At 40.9% G+C, this 5,553-nt stretch overlaps 1 long non-coding RNA gene across 1 annotated transcript; it reads left to right on the top strand.

The window, feature by feature from the left end:
- Positions 1-1,475: 1,475 nt before the first annotated feature.
- On the top strand, positions 1,476-2,290 carry LOC311142561. The gene is made up of 2 exons (XR_014614343.1): positions 1,476-1,683; positions 1,864-2,290. It is a non-coding gene; the product is annotated as an uncharacterized lncRNA (long non-coding RNA).
- Positions 2,291-5,553: the final 3,263 nt, after the last annotated feature.

Below are 5,553 nucleotides of genomic sequence, written 5' to 3'. Positions count from 1 at the left end.
AATACAATCTTCGCCGACACTATGAATCCCGTCACAAAGACAAGTACGATAGCTTGCAAGGCCAAATACGAGCAGACAAACTCTCAAAGCTAAAAAGTGGACTACTATCTCAGCAGAATACATTTGTACGCCAAGCTCAGCTGAACCAGGCATCCGTTCGGGCCAGCTTTCGGGTTGCTAAACTGATAGCAAGCAGCGGTAAGCCTTTCACTGACGGAGAGTTTGTTAAGAAATGTATGGATGCTGTCGCGGAGGAGGTGTGTCCCGAGAAGAAAGATGCATTTAATGCCGTAAGTCTGTCGGCGAGTACAATCACCAGACGCGTTGAAGAAATCGGGAGTAATGTATATGCCCAGCTGCAGCAGAAGACGAAAGAATTTGACCTTTTTTCATTAGCACTGGATGAGAGCACGGACGTGCAAGACACAGCGCAACTGCTCATTTTTATTCGTGGAGTTAGCGCAAACTTTGAGATATGCGAGGAGCTGGCAGCCCTCCAAAGTCTCAAAGGGACTACAACGGGAGAGGATATTTTTGACAAAGTGTGCCAAACCATGGAGAAGTTGGACCTGGACTGGTCAAAGCTAGCTAGCATCACGACTGAAGGGGCTCCTAGCATGGTGGGCGAAACTCGCGGTCTAATAGGACGCATGAACCGGGAGTTGGAAAAAAGGGGTCTCACCGCCCCGCTACGAGTCCACTGCCTAATTCACCAGCAAGCACTGTGCTGCAAAGTGTTGACGTGGGATTCTGTAATGAAGGTTGTGGTGTCGTGCATAAACTTCATCAGAGCAAAGGGACTTAAACACAGGCAGTTCCAAGAATTCCTGTCTGAACTGGAGTCTACGCACGGAGATGTGCTGTACTACACAGAGGTCCGATGGCTGAGCCGGGGCAGAGTTTTGAGGCGTTTTTACGAGCTGCTACCCGAAATTAACGCATTTCTTCATTTAAAAGACAAAACGGTCCCAGAGCTGATCGACCCAGAATGGAAATGGCACCTCGCATTTTTAACAGACGTGACAGAAATACTTAACAGCCTTAACTTGCAGCTACAAGGCGAGGGGAAACTCATTTGCGACATGTATTCACACATAAAAGCATTTGAGGTGAAATTAGCGCTGCTTTTGGAACAAGTGAAAAAGCGCAACTTCGTCCATCTTCCTGCTACCCAAAACCTGTCGACAGAGAACCCAGCGGTCCCGTTCCCAGCTGAAAAGTGCGTGGAAGCACTGGAAATGCTGAAGGCGGAGTTCGGTGTGCGATTCAGTGAACTACATGTTCATGCAAAAGAAATCCGTCTTTTTCAGAACCCCTTTGTTGCCGACATTAATGAAGCCCAGCCTTCATATCAGTTTGAGTTGGCTGAGTTACAGAACTGTGATGTTCTGAAAGACGCATTCAAGCCCAACAGTCTCATTGACTTCTATGCCGCCCTCCCAAACGACACATATCCAAACATCACAAAACACGCAATGAAAATGTCCACAGTTTTTGGCAGCACGTATATCTGCGAGAAAACCTTTTCTCGCATGAAACTGCTGAAAACTCCGATGAGATCAAGATTGACAGATGAACATTTGCATCAGTGCTTGAGACTGGCTGTAACTAGAATGGAACCTGATATTCAACTTCTCACCAGCCAGATGCAGGCCCACAGTTCACACTGATGAACATACATAGGTAAGCTCACTTTTCTGACTTGAATGAGTCATTCTGAGCATAAACAAATATAATCATAATAAAATCTACTGGGATAAAATCCATCTTTACAACCATACTGGTAGTGAAATGTATTGTGCTGTGTAGGTGCTGTATCACTTAGTTCAGTTTCTCAACCTGCTTCCTTTGTGGTTTTCACAGGGAAGTTGATGAGAGAGAGCTGCAAACAGCGGTGTCTACAAGCCTACTGGAACCTACAAAAGGATTATAAGGAAGGAACACAAGAACTTTAAGAGACTGCTCATATGTGTCAGAGAGATTCTGCTCTGACAACTGAGCTGAACTTTTATCTGTTAAGATTGTGCATGGCACAACAGAAAGTTAATGTTCCATGGCTTTTTTTTTCTATGAAGAACCCAGAGAGAGTTATTTAGTTATTATTTATTTCATAAATAGTGTTATTTATTTCCTGTTTTTTCTGTGAAGAACTCAGAGAGGGTTATTTAGTTATTATTTATTTCATTAATAGTGTTATTATTTGTTTCCTGACTTTTTTTCTGTAAAGAACCTGGAAAGGGTTATTTGGTTATGTGTGGCTTTCTGGAAAACAATAAATTTTTTAAGCTCCCCTACGATCGTCACACTTTTTCTGTTACAAACTGACACCGCCCCCCCATCAGAGAAGGGAAAAGTTATGTGGCCCTCACAGGAAAAAGTTTGGGGACCCCTGAGATGGTGTCAGCATCATTGTATTTTCATTCATTCTGGAGTAGAACGGCGTTTTTCTTGTCACCAGAACTGAGCTTCTTAGAACTGAGCCTCTCAAGAAGAATCCCCAGGAGCACCCTGGGAACCCTGGGCAAGGGGACTGGAATTGGTCAAATTTGCTGTTTAATACATTTACAGAAATGAACCTCTTTTCCTAAAAGCACGACGGTCATGACTTGTTTACATGAAAGGGGAGATTAATTTAGCACAAGACAATCAATCTGAGATTGACGTAAGGATATTTTTTTTTTGCTTTAACCCCTGAGATTTGGCTGTTCTATGAGTATGAATGGTCTGAGGCAGGCGTTAGATTACAAGCGTTTTCAAGTGTAACGTTAATAACGATGGTTTTGGGGAACTGCTCAGAGATTTAACAATGCTCCTACAAAGGTTCTAGCGATGAACTTAGCCTTAAGATGCTTTTGGGAAACCGGATCCTCGATGAGACCATCTGCTAAATGACTAAAATGTCAAATGTAAGGTTTTAAACACATATATCATATTACTGTATTTTTGGAAAACATTTTTTAAGTATTGATTTCACAAATATTAAATTTTTACAGTTCTTTATTAAAAATGTAGTTATTTATTACATTTGACTGTGTAAAACCTAGCAGTACTACTTATTTCTCTGAGAGTGAGGCAGACATGTATTTGATTATTTGTCTTTCTGAAATGAAAGCATCAAATTATAGATTTTAAACAAATACATGTCTGTCATTGAACAATAAAGGCTAATTTACCAAAACTTCTGAAAAGTGATATATAGCGTTTTGGAATGAAACTCTTCTCATGTTTCCCCATCTGAGCTCAGAGTAGATGAGAGACTGAGGGGCGGTTTCCCAGAAAGAGTTTTAATTGAAGTCAGGACCAGGTAAATTCTACTGAAGTATCTCCCCAATATCCCCACACGTCTTATTACCTGTTCTGTCTGTGTCCCGTATACTCCCTCTCCGGCGTTCCAGGTCACCAGTCTGCTCATTATTATGCACACCTGTCACCATCGTTACGCCCCCTGCGACCAATCAGACCCACCTGGACTCCATCACCTTCCTGATTACCTCCCCTATATCAGGCACTCCCTTTGGTTCCTTCCCCAGGCGTTATTGATTCTGTTTCGGTGTTTCATGTCTGTACGCTACTCCTGTTTCTTGTTTTGTTCTATGTATTATTACATTCACTTCCTGTACTTGCTTCCTGACTCCCAGCGTACACGTTACAGTCTGGTTGTAGCAGGCTGCCTAGTAAATTAAATGTCTTTGGCCCCAATACACTAAAACATGTAGGCACAATGTTGTCCTCATCCATGTCATTTACAAGAACAAAATACTCAAACCGTTCTGTATATGAGCTCTACTGCTCAATACTTTCATCAAACTGTCCAATGTTTCCAATATTTCCAATAATTTTTCGTATCTCAATAAGCTCCTGATTGTCACTCACTTCAATATCGTCCTCAACCACAGCAATATTTTCCTCAGTCACGTGATCTTCATTCACTTCACTCACTGACGTTTCCTCCTAAGTTCGCTCATTTAGCAGATTTAATTAAAAGGTTTGTCTTCACAGTTGAATAAATGTCCTTTCCTTTAATCACTGTATATTCCTCCTTTTTAATCACGTTGTTTTCCCACTCCGATGTCCGTCTCGAGTCCTTTTCTGCCGTCCATGATGATGTTAACTCCAGTGGTGGAAAAAGTAACCAATTGTCATACTTGAGTAAAAGTAAAGATACCTTAATAGAAAATGACTCAACTAAAAGTGAAAGTCACCCAGTAAAATACTACCTGAGTAAAAGTCTAAAAGTATTTGGTTTTAAATATACTTAAGTATCAAAAGTAAATGTAATTGCTAAAATATACTTAAGTATCAAAAGTAAAAGTACAAGTATAAATCATTTCAAATTCCTTACATAAAGCAAAGCAGACGATTTCCTTGTTTTTAAAATGTACGTTCAGCCAGAGGCACACTCCAACACTCAGACAATTTACAAACAAAGCATTTGTGTTTAGTGAGTCGGCCAGATCAGAGGCAGTAGGAATGTTCTCTTGATAAGTGTGTGAATTGGAACATTTTCTGTCCTGCTAAGCATTCAAAATGTAACGAGTACTTTTGGGTGTCAGGGAAAATGTATGGAGTAAAAAGTACATTATTTTCTTTAGGAATGTAGTGAAGTGAAAGTAAAAGTAGTCAAAAATATAAATAGTAAAGTCAAGTACAGATACCCCAAAAAACTACTTAAGTAGTACTTTAAAGTATTTTTACTTAAGTACTTTACACAACTGGTTAACTCTCTTTCTTAGCTAGCTCGACTATGCACTTGCCTCTGCTAGCAATACACTGTGCTAACATAAGCCTAGACTGGACCACAGAAAATAACAGTTTTAAACAGTTGTAAAAACCCACTTCTTCCAGACAGAATAGTTCCTGTAGATTCAGACTTACTCATCACCAATCTTTTGTTATGTCTGGTGGGTTCCATAACCACGTCTGTATAACAATTCAATAATGATGAGACTGGAGACAGGAATCAGTTCAACCATTTATCTGGAACGTGATCATCTCAAAACATACAAACCCCCATGATGCTCTGCAGCACAACCCCAATATACAACAAATACATAGATAGTAAATGGACACTAAACAAAACTCATAGAGGAATTTAAATGTTCAGTTGTAGAAAGTAGGGCCATGGGATAGGGTCAGAAAGGTCAGTATGTTTGATAACTGGTTAAAGAGGTGACATAACAAGCATAAGGTCCATTATAACACAGTGAAGTAGAGGTGGGAGCTAAAAGCAGACATGGACAGTGAGACGGTGTGAGGAGGTCAGGGGTGAAACACTAGATCAGGACAGGTAGAAATGGCAGGGCTGGAAATAGACACAGAGACACATTCTGATCATGACTCAGACCTGACCTGAGACACCCAAACAGAAGATGCCATAGCAAAGTCCTGTCCAGTAGGTTATATGGGATTTCCTTTCATCAAAATACAACACATGGAAATGTGTCCAGTGTGTGTCCAGCATGTGTGTGTGTGTGTCCAGTGTGTGTGTGTATGTACAGTGTGTGCGTGTGTGTGTGTGTGTGTGTGTGTGTCCAGTGTGTGTCCAGTGTGTGT

The sequence above is a fragment of the Coregonus lavaretus genome (assembly GCF_964263955.1).
Source record: "Coregonus lavaretus genome assembly, chromosome: 2".
In the NCBI taxonomy this organism is placed as follows: domain Eukaryota; kingdom Metazoa; phylum Chordata; class Actinopteri; order Salmoniformes; family Salmonidae; genus Coregonus; species Coregonus lavaretus.
Note: the sequence above shows the minus strand (reverse complement) of the source record. Positions and strands in the feature narration are given on the sequence as shown.